We start from the raw sequence: 14,269 nt of genomic DNA on the forward strand, positions 1-14,269 counted from the left end.
CTGGTCTATTATAACTCTATCCTGGTGCTATAAGAATTTGAAAGCAATCTACACGTTGGTTTAGAATAGGTGTGGCCAGCCTACTGCATGAGTATCACAAATGGCACAAGCAGCCTGTGTGTGGTACATGGCAGAAGAGGACACGTGGCACAGGGGCAGAAAGGGTAGGGAGCAGAAACGGTAGGGAATAGAAAGCAGAGCAGCAGATCAGGCAGGGCAAAGGGATCACAGTGACACTCAGGGAGGCTTTGGGGCTAATTTGTGGCATGCCTACCAAAAAGGTTGACCCCCACTGGTTTGAAGGATTTTTTATTTCTGGTGAACCACAGCTGCCCCCTCCCCTTCCATTAATCCATTCCTTCATTGCAAATAGGCATTTCACTTCACCTTAATATTCTAGATAGCTATGAGACTGGGACAACACATTTCTTTGGGTATCTCCAGGCAAATCGGGCAGGACAGTACCAGAGCAAAGAAAAAGATCACATGACTGTCGCAATTAGTGATAGTGCTTGAGATTCACAAACAATTCAAAATTAAGCCATGAGAACATAAAACTACCATAATGGATCAGTTAAGATAATTTAGTGCCACATCTTTGATAGCAGACTACTCTGGGTGCTTCAGGAGAAGAAGAAAGATCCCCACAATAAGTAGATAGAGGGTACGCTGCCCTTTGTGACAGTCTCATCTTAATCCCCATATGGTAGAGATTGATTTTAGACCTGAAGACTGCATTTTTAGCTGTCTTTCAAACATCTTTTTTTAGTATTTAGTGTAACAACTTTTGGCCAGTCTTGTTAGCCATATAAACATCCAATTCTGCTTTGAATCTTGTTAAATTTTTGGCCTCAATGACAATGCTGTCAACTTCAGCCAATGCTGATTTTGAGTAATTTTTACAAGTCTAGCAGATCATTTCAGTCAGCTCAAGTGTCAAATTCAGGACACTTCATGGACTAATGACCCGATCTGGGATGGGAATTCTAATATCATTACGGCTGTCAAGAGAAGGATGTTGAGAGGGAAAAATATGACCTTGACAATGTCCCTTAAAAAGCCCTCTTCACATAGACATGGATACACAGTTTTTAATTACTATTCCATGCAAAAACCCAAATCTCCAAGCAGAGGCTACTGAGCACACGCTTGTGGCCACTGGGGAAGTAGCACTCACTTTTCCTCAGAATGCAGACATCCATCTTGGAAAGACAAGCACTGATCTGAAATCAGGAATAACAACACGATTAAAGCTTATCAGGGCAAGACAAAACTGGGAAGGAAGGAATGGTTCCAAAAGAAACCTCAGGGTGTATGTGGACAGCAAATCAGACACTGACAGTCGTACATGGCAGCCATGGAGAGCCTGCATATATGTGCTTTTTGCCATGAAGCAGAGGTGGAATAGTGCCTTTCTAGAAGGCTCCAGGTACAGGCATGGAAGAAGGACAAATATTTTATTCATTAACAAAAAAATATTGGTAGGTTGGAGGAAAACAATCCAGCTGCTGAAAGGAATGACCCTCCAAGGAAAGATTAAAATAACCAACAAGGCACAAAGCTTGGCTTACTGGTAATGGCTCCTGCTTTTTGCAAATTTGAATAAATTAAATTTACGAGATATTTGGAAGGTAGGCTCTTGTGCATTGGCGACGCATGGGGGTGCACGCGGGTGCACGTACACTCCCTGAGATCGGCCGTGCACTCCCTGGAAGCGCCAGCTGAAAAACTGGAAGTGCCATCAGAAGTGAACCCCCCACCCCGTTGGCGTTGTGGTGTGCCCCCAGACTCAGGAGGCACCAGTCACCCATGTTCTCGTGTGAGACCCTCAACTCTTACTTCAGCTTCTTTAAGGTACTCTTGCCCCATTTCCCATCATATAGGAAGACTAACGCCAGGGAAAGTGTTTGAATGACACCAGTAGTGACCTTCAGACCTGAATGACCTTCAAGGGCCCAAGGCAAGGGCCCCTTGCCTTCCTTGGCAGTGTAATGAGTGCAGGAATACAACTGAACAACAGCAGAGTCTCTCAGTACCTGAAGAAAGGTGTTTGTGCCCAAGAGCTTGCAAATAACTTTTTTCCAACTATTTAGTTGGTCTAATAAAAGATATCACCTCTACTCAAAGAACCTTGGCCGGAATACAACTGAACAATTCTGGAAACCACTGAGGCTCACAGGGCAACACCCCTGGTTAGACTTAGATGACCAGCAGAGTTTAATGGTGAGGGTCTCGGAATAGCACAGGGTCAGGAGGAAACACAGCTAGCTTAGAGCCAGTCTATGGCTGTGAAGGCCATTTCCAAGAAGCATAGAACAGCGCTTCTCAATCCATGGGTCATGACCCAAAAGTGGATTGCAAGAATGTATGAAAGGGTTGTGAGCAAACTTTAAAAATGGATTCTCTTTTAAAGGAGAAAAAAATGGGAAACCATGGCTTTTCCCTTGCAGGCTGGCAGAGTTCCAGCCTGCAAGGGACTGCTTAGGGCCCCCATGTCTCTCCCCCGCCCCACCCCACACATCCACCCCTCTGTCCCACAAACTGGGGGGCTGGGGGCTAAGGCCTGGGGTAGTGGGTCAGGAGCGAGGGACACTGGGTCAGGACTGGCCATCTATGTTTACAAATGTGTCCTGGTATAAAAAAAGTTGAGAACCACTGGTATAGAACATAGTCTTACCTAAGGCATGGTAGAGACAGTATGGGGGAAGGGTGAGAGAATGAAGAATAACTGGTGAAACTGAAAAAAAAAAGAGGCTGAGTATCAAGAAGAAATTCACAGTGGCCACCCATTAGGCTGTTGATTAATCTCCAGAGGCAAGCAGTAGAAGATGCAGTCCTTGCAAATTTTATAGAGAAACAATGCAAAGTTTGTGACAACACTGCATAAAAAACCGATGCACTATATAGTGGACTAAGCTTTCTGCTGGCACAATATAACTGGCAGGTAGCTTACAGCTCATTATTTTATATTCATATGAAGTCACTGATAGCCTTCTTATGGGGTCATTTTGTGTTTGGTGCTGTCCAAACACAAAAGCCAACCTGCCTTCAGTCCCCAAGAGCTCAGTCTATGATTCCTTGAGCTCTCAAAACAACTCTCAATATAATACTCTGAGCAATCAATATAATTCTGTGAGCTCTCAATACAACTCTCACTGCAAGCTCATATCACATATATGTTGCATGCTTACAGCTAGATCTAACATATACTTACACACACCAGCATCCACATTACAACATCTACTTTTTCCTCATGCAAGTCAGTATTTCACTGATCATTCCTAATGCATATATTAAGTTGGGGGAGCTGAAAAATAATATTCAGTCATTTTTTTTAGAACAGTGAAGGATAAAGGATAAAAAATTATTTTGAAGATATAGAAGAACCCACACAACACAGGCACACACAGTTACAAGTTATGAGTGCGTTTTAACCTCCTTTGTATTTTTTTTTTGTGCTTTTACTATCACTACCAGCAGATTAGACTGAGCTGATTGCTTTAGACATCAAACACAGAGTCATTCTATCACAGGGGGGGTCTTTAACAAAGCCCTCCTCCCTGTACCCTCCCACTGCATTCACTTGCAAATCACTGTATGCCTGGAAGAGCCAGCTTTCCCCAGCCCTTAACCTTCCCATACTGAGTGCTGCAGCTCCAGAAGCAGCAGCAGCAGCAGCACAGTCTGTGTGTATGTGTGTTGAGTGTGTGCAATGTGAGGGAGGGAGGATTTTCTTTCTTTCTTTCTTTTTTTTTTTTTATTAATCAGGAGCACTGAATGGAAACCAATCAGATAGAGAGCCCCCTCGGCTTCAGCTCCCTGCATGCTAGAGTTAAAAGTGATGCTGGGAGAGAGGGAGCCCCACTTAGATGTCAGTAGATTCAGCAGTGGAGGTGAGAGGCAAGAGTGGAGAAAAGCAGGCAGAGAAGCAGCCCTGCTACCACACTGACCACTGTATTACTGAATGAGAACTGAGCACTTGTCCTCTTTCTTCTCTTCTTACCGGTAAGGAGATCAGACTTTGGACTTGTTTAGAGCAAGTTGAACTGTAGCAGGCAGCAAGCAGATGCTGGTGTTTTGTTTCTTGTAAATGCTTTTTCTTTTCCCTTTTTTTTTTTTAAAGCTACTTATTTGGCAAAGTTGGCAGCTCACTTACTAGTAGATGCAGGGATCTATCTGCCCTGTTTTGAACTGTTTGTACATGGATACGCCACTGCGTACTAGCAATTCTTGTGTTTTCGGGGAGTGCATTTGCTATCATGTGAAGCAGGGCACATGGATGCAGCATCCTCCTGAAAATTAATGCCATGAGTAAAATATTTCAGGCAAAAAGTGTGTGGGGGTAGGAGGGGGGCAGAGTGGAATAAAAAGCAGAAGCTTATTAATAAAGTGCAGGAAAATATCAAACCAAGCCTGCTGCTTGTTCCAGGAGGCTTAGGTGTGCTATTGAAATGAATAATATTCAGAGCTGCACGGGGAGCTAAACTGGATGTAGGTGCTTCCTCAAAGAAGAAAAGTTGGGGGGGAGTGGGGGTTGTAGAGCTGGAGAGGGTACAAAAACTGACAAACGTGAAATCCTTTATTTGCTAATGGCAGGTTGGGGAGGGACTGGAAGTGGGGAGGCATTTTACAGAAGAGAAGTTGAATCATTACAGAAAGAAGACCTGAATGCATCGCTAGTGGTAAATGTTTCGGAGGAATTGGCAACACTAACTCTTGTGCATTATCAGTGACATTTCTGTACTCGTATAGACACACATATAAATAGCACTGTGCATTTTGATTATATATACATATACATAATAGGTATAGCACTCTCATTGAGCATGTATGTGTGTACTCAATAGATATAGCACTCTACATATATTATGATTTTTATCCACACACACTAAATATCTACCATTTTATATGTATATCTATTATTCTATGCAAAGAGTTGAGTCAGGAGATAAGCGATCACAGTAGAGGTCAGTAGCTGTGGAAAGAAGTGTTGTCACTGCTGCAATAAAATCCATATTTTATGGAGAGGTAAATGCAGTACTTTGTAAGTGCAAGTGATGGTCACCTAAGTAACTCCTGCTGACATTCAAGGATCAAGAACTTTAATGACCAAAATTACTTCCAGCATGACAGCACATCTGCTACTTTTATTCAAAAAGAGAAGATGAGAGACTGTCCACCCGATTACAACATCTGTGATTTAAAGTTTTGTCACCATTGTAAAGAAAGGTCCTCTAGCCAAATTACTGACTGCCTGTAAGGTCAACCCTTTGCTTAATTCTTTAAACAAAACTAGGAAGAAGTATACCAATTTAGAAATATGTGAGGATAGTTCACACACACACATATGAGTACTCTGTGTATTGTGTATGTGTACACATATACACCCTTGTATGGAGAGAGATAATTGGTGTGTATGTTCAATCTTTTGTAGGACCACTTTTACTAGCATCCTGGAAATAATGTAATTCTGGAAAGAATTTAGTTAGGATATAAGACTTTAATTTGATTGAGGGAGTTATTTCATGTATTTGCTGGGGTAAAATTTCTGTTGTGCTATCAGTTTGGTGTGAAAGTGCTTGCATATTACTTTAAGCATTCCATACAATTGATTAACATCTATTCCTGGGCAGTATAATGCTAAGGGCAATAGTGCATCCCTATTTATTTCTCTATTTCCTTTTTAAAGGCAATTGAGGCAGCAAGTTTGCATGTGCGAGGAGAGTGGGGTAGGAGGGGGAGGCTGGGGATCAAGAGCAAGTGGATTCATTCATCATGGATATACACAGTTTTTATAGGCCTGCCAGAAAAGATCCAATTGGATAGTTTCCTAAAACATCCCAAATGTGCTAATAAACACTCCAGGACTGAATCCCTTTCTTCTTGTCCTCTCAGATGTTATCTGACAGGGCAATGATAAATATATAATCAACTATGCTTCTGGCTTTAAACTGCACTGTGATCTTTCTGGACACATTCCTAGTGGCTTACAAATGACTTTTGAGGTGAGGGGAAGCAGCCAGTTTCCTCAGAGCAACATAATCAGAGGCACAATACATTTTCAAGGAAAATGGCATTGATTCAGTTCTGCTGTAGTTCTCTGCAATTATCCTTTGCAGCCATTTAAGAATCTGGCAAGCTGGGGTCCCCATCGGGACTTATTAGTCCCTTTAGGTATTTTAGCTTTCACACCAGTTCACAGCTCTCACATATCTCAGTGCCAACACTCTAAAGATTACATTTATAGGCACAGTCATCATTTTCTACCAAGTTGTTCAGTTAGAAATATGCATCTTCACTTCTGCCCCCCCATCTCTGCACTGCTCTCCCATGCAAGCAGTAACCTGCTGTTAAAGACAGCCTTGTCTTTTGTAAAGTTTGCGATTTGCAATCTGCTGTTTCACAATATTTAGCTAAGCAACTTCCTTGATAACAAAACACACACAGGTTTTTAAAAAATGCTTTTCTCTGCTGCATTATTTTTTTTTTTTACTAATGTGCACTTGGCTGAAGTTCCAGGCATGCGTGTCCTGCTGACCAGCCTGTACTTCCTCTGCCTTGGCCCTGAAATAGGATGAAGTTAATATTTCACTGAAGGACATGCTGCGTTCCTTGAGACATGGCTCCCTTTGATCTCCGTCCTCTCAGCTCTGTTAATTTATTGTTGTCTTCAGTGAAAGCTTCAGCACATCAATTTTTTCTTGTTGCAGACTCACGGGATGGTTTGGGGTTGGAAAGGATCTCTGTTGGGCCATCTGTATCGTGTCTCTACGTTGTAGTGACAAGGCTGATAAAATGATCAGTTCCTAGAAGAGCACAGCCATCCAGCCTATGGTTAAGTGAAACAGTGTGTTCCAGCTCTAGTTTGACTTTTAAGCATGCCATCTATGTGGAGTACTTTTAAAAATGTTCAATTTCTAGTGCAATCTCACAATATTAAGGTTTAAGAAGATGAGGAAACTGTGTATGGATCTCTCTGGAAAAAAATGGCCAATTACTAAATGACAGGTAACTGAAGTCTATAAAAACAACTTGGCAAAACGCATTGGTAGCAGGCCCTGCTGTGATGGTGTCTCATCTTGCATAATGGCTGTAATTCCTCCAATGGCTCTGCCTCAATTATGCAAAAATGAAGTAGGAATGGTTTGCATTGTCTTTTTGATTACCATTATAATACAAGAAAGGGTATGGAAAGACTGTGCCTCTGAAGTATTGTGGAGGACAGATTTCTTAAGTAACCCCTTGAAGACCTGCATAGCTGCTCTAGCAATAGTGGTTTACTCAAGGGTTTTTAGCTTTTGTAGACATTCGGCCACACAACTCATAAACTGGCCAATGACCTTCAGCAGTGATTATTAGTACTGTTGCTTGGGGCTCTACACTATTCCCTTCCTGCATAAATAACTTAAGGTCTTTAAAAACAAGTTCCTGAAACTGTGAATTAGATGAACAGCTCTTGTGGGCCGTTGAATTGATCTTTACTGCTGACTCTGTGCAGGATCCAACGGGCTTGGTTCTAAAGTTTGAAAGGTGTACCAGTTGAGATATAATCTGGCAGAAGCTGGTTTGTTCATGTTATTTGCTTAGTCATGGCAACCCATTCTGAGGGGTCTGAAGGAATCACAGTCTTTAGTTTGTAAGGATAGAGAAATAACCTAATCTGAAATGTTGTCTTTTTTTTTCTTAATAATGTTTAAACTCAACTGCTGTCTGCCTTATTTGCCTAACAAAAAGGCACAAAAGCAGATTATCAGTCCCTATTTCAGTTAAAAATCCTTGAATAATGCACAATAAATGCAAAGCATGAGGAGCATTATGCTAACAAGGGAAACTGAAAAAGTCATTATCTGTCAGTTGTATTGTTTGTGACACTCTGCAGAACTTGATTTAAAAAAAAAGGAATAAAAAACGATGGGAAAAGTTTTGCTTTGGGGTTCTTCCCCCAGTCTTTCACTTTTCTCATTTGAATTTCATCTTAAAGCTCCTTTCCTTCTTCAGTGAAAACACTCCCAGTGGAGTGCTGGATTATTTCCCAGTCCCATGTTCTAAACTTCTGTAAAAAGACAACATTTTCCCCGTTTGCCCTTCCTCAAATCAGTATTGGCCTAGTTCTGATCACTCTTACAATAGCAAAAGTCCATGAACTTCAGTGGAGCCATTCTTTACTTACATTGATGGCACTCAGAAACCAAGCCTGTTGTATTTGTCCCATGTGCTCCTATTTGTCAAAATTGTCTTTTGCTACTCCCTTGACCCTCGCCCCCTTACACATCTTTCTCAGCACTGGCCATTTAAAGGAACTCTATCAATAATATTTTTGAAGGAATGTTCGCTGATGAGAGTACAATTTACACACATAATACAGATAGGTTATGGATTACCCATAACAGGTGAATTAATTTTAATGTATTTTATTAGAAGCTGACTGCAGTCCCCAGGATCTTCCCAAACCACCAAATATTTTCTTCCTTCAAGAGACCATCCTAGCAGCTAACCAGTCTCCCTGAGGCGTGCTAAAGTAGTTTGGAGCCTACAGAACCATCTTAAATCAACTGGAGGGGGTGAGGCTGAGCAATGAGAGATACTGGGTGCGTCTACATGTTCATTAATGCACTGCAATTACAGCGCATTAAGTTTAGTACCTGTAATAACAGGTACTAAACTTAATGCACCATAATTGGTGCTACTGCGCATTAGTGTCGATGGATGCTTTTTAGGTAACGCTTAATGCCCATTGGATTAATCTACTACACATTGGCACATTAGCACAGTTTTTGCCAGCCACACTAATGTGCAGTAGAATTAGTCCAATGGGCATTAAGTGTCTCATGTAAATGCACCCATTGCGTGTTTCTTGCGGGAATAAGTGCTTTCCCTGCTGCTTCTGGTGTGGAGACAGACAGTCTGAATCAGGGTCTCCTTTATGAATGATCATAAGGCCACTGGATCTTAACCCCCAAAATGGGGTTTTATCAAAGAAGTGATAGTTCTGGGATGAAGGAAAAAAAGAAAAAGCCTAGGGTTACACTGTTACTGTTTTCTTTCCTTACTCAGTCTTACGATACACATTCCATAAGCTCCACAAGCCAAACACACATAAAGCATATACATTTCCATCTGCTCACATTCAGGAACGATGCCAACCTTGCTATGTTTTAAGTAACCTGTTTAATAATGGCTTTACTTTGGCATTGTGGGCAGATATTTTATGGATTAATTATGCTGTCTTGCCAGGTTATATATATTCAGAAAGTGTTTAATTATAAGTAGTATGTGACTATTAGATTTAATTTGCTAAATAAATATCAACCATATCCCCCAAACCCTTCCCTAATGACACACCACAACACCCAGAAGAGAACAGTTTATGAATGAGATAGTGCAGACCCTATCTGGATGCCTTAATTCCTCCCAGCTAAACTAATTCCATTATCTTGCTGCAATGTTTACAGCTGCCTGAAAGATAATAGGTAGTGTCTTTTCAGCATTTCCACTTCTGCAGCTAATCATGGAACTAGAGAAGGAGTACCTAAAAGGAGGGTCAGTGGAAATTGAAAATTAGCACAGAAATTAAATACTCATCAATGTTCCACAGGTATCACAGGTGTGTGCTTGTCTGGGTATAAGGCAGAGATGTCTGCTCCCCAAATGCTGCATTTCAATCATCAGTTAATAGCTTCTGTAACCACAAATGCTATTTAATCAACAGAACATTAGCATGTTTGCTTTAGTGTGAAGGTAAGGCTAAATGTAAAGGCAGAAAAAGAATAGAGGCAGCAAATATTTATTTTTGAAGGAAGCTTCACTTTGCATTCCATAAAGCAGGTGAGAATAAAAATCCACTGAGCATTAAGGTTAACCTGGCAGTGGGTAGGCTGCATGCATTGTGCTGTGATCAAGGGGATCTGAATCAGGATTCAAAGACCAAAGGAGACTGATCCCAGGCACAACTGAAAAAGTTATAGCCTAGGGGATAACACTGTCACTTAGCTTTTGAAATCCAGCAATTTTTCCCCACATCATGTTTTAAAAAAAAATTAAAAAAATAAAACGTTGTTGCCCTTGATTTCCCCTGGTAGCCTGCAAGTGAAATCTGTTCCTTATTGAAGTTTCCCCTTTGGTGTGAATGGTGGGGTGTTACTATGAAGTTAATACATGCCCTCTTGGTGGAAATACTTATTCCAAACATGAATAATGTCTTCCCAAATAAAGGAAAAATGAATTTGATAATAGTGTAATTGAGCAAATATGATACTTCATAATTTCAAGGTGCTGCATGGATACTTTTGACTCAACTGCAATTTTGCCCTGAGTAAAAGAAAATACATGGTTCTATCAGCTATATAACATATATATAGTTCTCAATATTCAGATTCTGTAATCTTAAAATGTTTACAAGATCACAACACAACAACCCTGTGAGGTGGGAAGTATTATTATTCTCATTTTATACATGGGAACTGGGACAAGCTATTCGACTTGCCCAAGGTCACATAGAAGTCTTTGGCAGAACCAGGGTGGGGAATTGAACCTGAATCTCCAGAGACACTGGTTAGTAGTGTAACTACTACAAATTTTCAGCTGAAGAGAGGAATTTTGTTTCCAAACCAAACCTTGGGTTCGTTATTGTTCGACTGGTTGGAATTTTTTTTTTTTGCTAGTTCTAAAGCTAGTTACATTTTATGCAACCTTTCCCCCCTGAAAGATCTTAATGGCACTTTTTGAACATCTTTAGAACAGATTAGAAACCAGGCTTAGTCACAACCTAAGTCCTATTCCCGCTTTGCTTTTTGAAGGGTAGGTCGGGGAGCAGGGGGAAGGAAGTAAGCTGAGTGAGCCCTACCCAAGGTGAAGACTGCATTTCCCCTTGTGCTGGCTCAGTTGCACAGTCTAGCAGGTTGGGCTCTGGAACTAGGGCTCTGCCTATACCTTGCTTGCTTTTGTGTGTGCCCCTCTTGTGCCCTGTATCAGGGGTATCAAACAACTTGCAGAGCCAGATTGTCTAGTATGCGGGGGTCCCAGAGGAGCCAGGAATTCAGGGGCAGGGGGGATGGGGTTGGCCCTGCCACCAAAATGGGGAGTACCTGTTGGGGACACCTGTCAGCAGCAGGGGGCTTCATTTACTTCTACAAGAAGCTGCATGGTTCAGATCTGGCCAAGGAAGTGGGGCAAGCTTTACACCCCTCTCATATACATTTACCAACGTGGGCAGCCACGGATCCCAATGTGCCTTTTTACTTCCTTGCAAGCTTACACATTCTAACTTAAAACATCCCTGTAGAATGGATTCATAAATTATATAGTTCACAATGTACAGATAGAGAAGCTGAGGGCATGTGTAGACGAAACGGGGGCCCTAAATTGAAGCAGTAGGTTTTAAAAAACACCACCTCAATTTAGAGCTGATTAAACCCCCGTGTTGTGCACACACCCCACTGACTTACCTGCCTCTCCAGCAGGGAGGGAAGGGCAAGCTGCCAACGGGCAGAGCGGACCCTGGGCTGCAGGAGTGGAGCTGGTGCTTCCCTCCACAGCAGCTGTGGCCCCCCCACAGATGGCACCTGCCCACAGGCATCCGGCTCAGGCAGTCCCAGGGGACACCACAGTCATGGAGGGAAGCACGGGACCCCTGTGCAGCTCAGGCAGGCAGGCTCCAGGGGAGAAAGAAAAAAGATCAGGCTCACCGCTTTTCTTGGGCAGAGCTGTTTTCTCAGGCTGCTGGCCAGGCTGCCTGCAGGGCTTCCTGCAGAGCCATGGAGCTGCACAGAACCTGGTGCTTTACTCCGGGACCATAGGGGCAGCAAATTAAAATGCCTCAAAGAAGTTTTAGTTTGCTGTGCCCCAAGTCATTTGACGTGCATTACGCTGCTGAATTTCCTAGAGTGGCTGGAATTAATGCACAAGATGCCGCCGACACATGAAAACACTGACACCATTAAAGTTGTGCAAAACCAGTTAACCCACTTTAAAGTGTCATGCACACACGCCTCTTGTTTCGTCTACACATGGCCTAAGACAAGAAGGTTATTGCCCAAGGGCTTAGTGTGTGAGATAACCACTCGCATACTAGAGTGTTGAGCATAATATAAATAAAAATGATAAATGTGTTAGTTGTGTGGGTGGATTAGACCAAAGTGGCAGCTGTCTTTTAACCTACTAGACCCTAGTGTAGGGGTGGGCAAAGTACAGCCTTCCAGCCCATTCTATCCGGCCCGCACGGTCCCCCCAAAAATGTAGAAAAATGTAATATTTATTTGCTCCTAGCTGCCTGTCAAAGATGACAGGATGGCAGTAGGACCCAGGGGAAGCCGGCACCAGGACCCCGCAACAAGGACCACCCAGCACCACACTGCCAACCAGAAGCCCCTGCCTAGCAGAGGCTTCTGGTCTGGGACTATGGGGCTATTCCTGCTTCCTTGCACTGGAGAGGGAAATGCAGCCCTCGACAGTTTGCCAAAACTTGGTAAGTGGCCCTCCGCCTGAAATAATTGCCTGCCCCTGACCTAGTGCCTCTAGAGAAGGACCTACAAACATATCCACAGTAATAATTGCTCAAGAGATCATGCTTTTCCTTTTCTGCAGTGTGGACAGCACTCTGTGAGATCACAGAGGAGAAATATACAGATTTAGAGGTTCTTTCATGAAATAAACTCCTTTTGTGTAATTTATGCTCACTTTAGCTGTCACTGCTGCAAGGAAAAAAGATGCAGAAGAAACTTTTAAGTCCAATAGGCCTCTTCCTTTAAACGATCAAAGCTGTTCCAACCAATTTTTCAAAACTGTGTATTTAGTCTAAACTCCACTTAAGCCTAAGTAATAGAAGTAACTATTAGGACACTTCCTTTCCTGTCACTGCTGATTACTAAGTTATTTCTGTGTCAACAAGGAACTTTTTCCTTATATTGCCAGCCACTCTTTGCTCACCAAGGCCCTGATCCAATCAAATGCTAATCTCATGTTTAATTTTAAGGACACCTCTAGTCTTTATTGAGTTCAGTCAACAGGATCCAGTAGCACTTAAATGCCTTACTAGATCAGAATCTCATGATTTTACACTGCATTGTGGATGCTATCACACTTGCTTCCCAAGGCTAGGGACATTCAAAAGGCCTGAGCCTGAATTGATTCAATCTTTGCAGGTTAGCCTAACCTGGCTAGGCTACACCAGTTTGTAACTGCACAGAGATCCCAAACAGTCAGGCACATGCCTGCAGTGGTTCAGGCTAGAAGCTGGGGGGTGCTAGAGCAGCCCTCCTATCCCTTCCATGACACTGAGCTGAGGCGGGGCACAGCCAGGGTCTGTGATTAGCTTTGATTAGCCTAGCAGGGGATTGATAAGTGTTCATCACCTCTAACTCAGTGTTTACCACCCCATTAAGAAAACAACAGAGGGATATTACCCGCTACCTGTTGATTCTGCCTGTTGATTCTGCCTGTTGATTCAGCATGGACCGTAGCCAGCATGTGGTCTGCTAACTAATACACAGACACCTCTGGAAAGGCAGACGGCAGGGGGGAATTCCTGCTTAGCAGGGAGTGGTGAGGAGGTGGAGAGCAGCCTGCAAGTCTCTAAAGCTGCAGCCAGGGCGCAGAGGGGATAGGCCAGCCGTGCTGTGGAGCAGAGAGCCCAGCCCAGACACAGAGCATGCTGGGGCTGGGATCTCTGATTTAACTTAAACCAGCAAGGGGTTTGGCCCAGACATTGCATAAACCATTTTGACCTAAATCAGTTTAGTCTGATACTACATTCAACCAGGTTTATGTCAAACCAGTTTCAGCCATTTTCAGACTGGTTTATGTGCCCCCAAATGTTACAAGTTTAAACCAGTTTCTGATCACTTAAACCAGTTTATGTGTAATGCCTCTCTGTAGCCCTAGTGACCAGATTGTAACCTCAAAACTACCATTAAGTAATTATTCAGGAAGAAGAATAAAATGAAATAGACACTATAACAGTTTGGGAGTTTGAAGAGCATCGCTCACCAAAACCCTTGAAACAAATTGATAGCCATAATCAACTGAAAGACTTTCCCAGCATAAGGTTAGGGTTCTCATTACAGATATTCCTGAATGGTGTAGTCCAGGGGTAGGCAACGTTTTTTTGGCTAGAGTGCCGAAAGTGCCACAATGCCTACCTTGGAAGCTGCCAGAGTGCAGGCATGGCAGAAAAACAAAATGAGGGCAAGGGGTACATGGCTGGATGCCCTGCTTGTGCCCCTTGCCCCCCACCCCAAGCCCCTATCCCCCAGCCCTGCTGCCCCCTGCCCCC

General features: G+C 42.9%; 1 protein-coding gene across 4 annotated transcripts in view; it reads left to right on the top strand.

The window, feature by feature from the left end:
- The first annotated feature begins 3,619 nt into the window (after positions 1–3,619).
- Positions 3,620–14,269, top strand: part of CDH6 (cadherin 6) — a 136,158-nt gene continuing 125,508 nt past the window's right edge. For all 4 annotated transcript variants that reach the window (XM_025209959.1, XM_025209957.1, XM_025209958.1 and 1 more), the window contains exon 1: positions 3,620–4,005. The gene's annotated coding sequence lies outside the window, so the exon portion shown is untranslated. The remainder of the gene's footprint in view (positions 4,006–14,269) is intronic.

This window comes from Alligator sinensis, unplaced genomic scaffold, assembly GCF_000455745.1.
Source record: "Alligator sinensis unplaced genomic scaffold, ASM45574v1 scaffold408_1, whole genome shotgun sequence".
NCBI lineage: Eukaryota > Metazoa > Chordata > Crocodylia > Alligatoridae > Alligator > Alligator sinensis.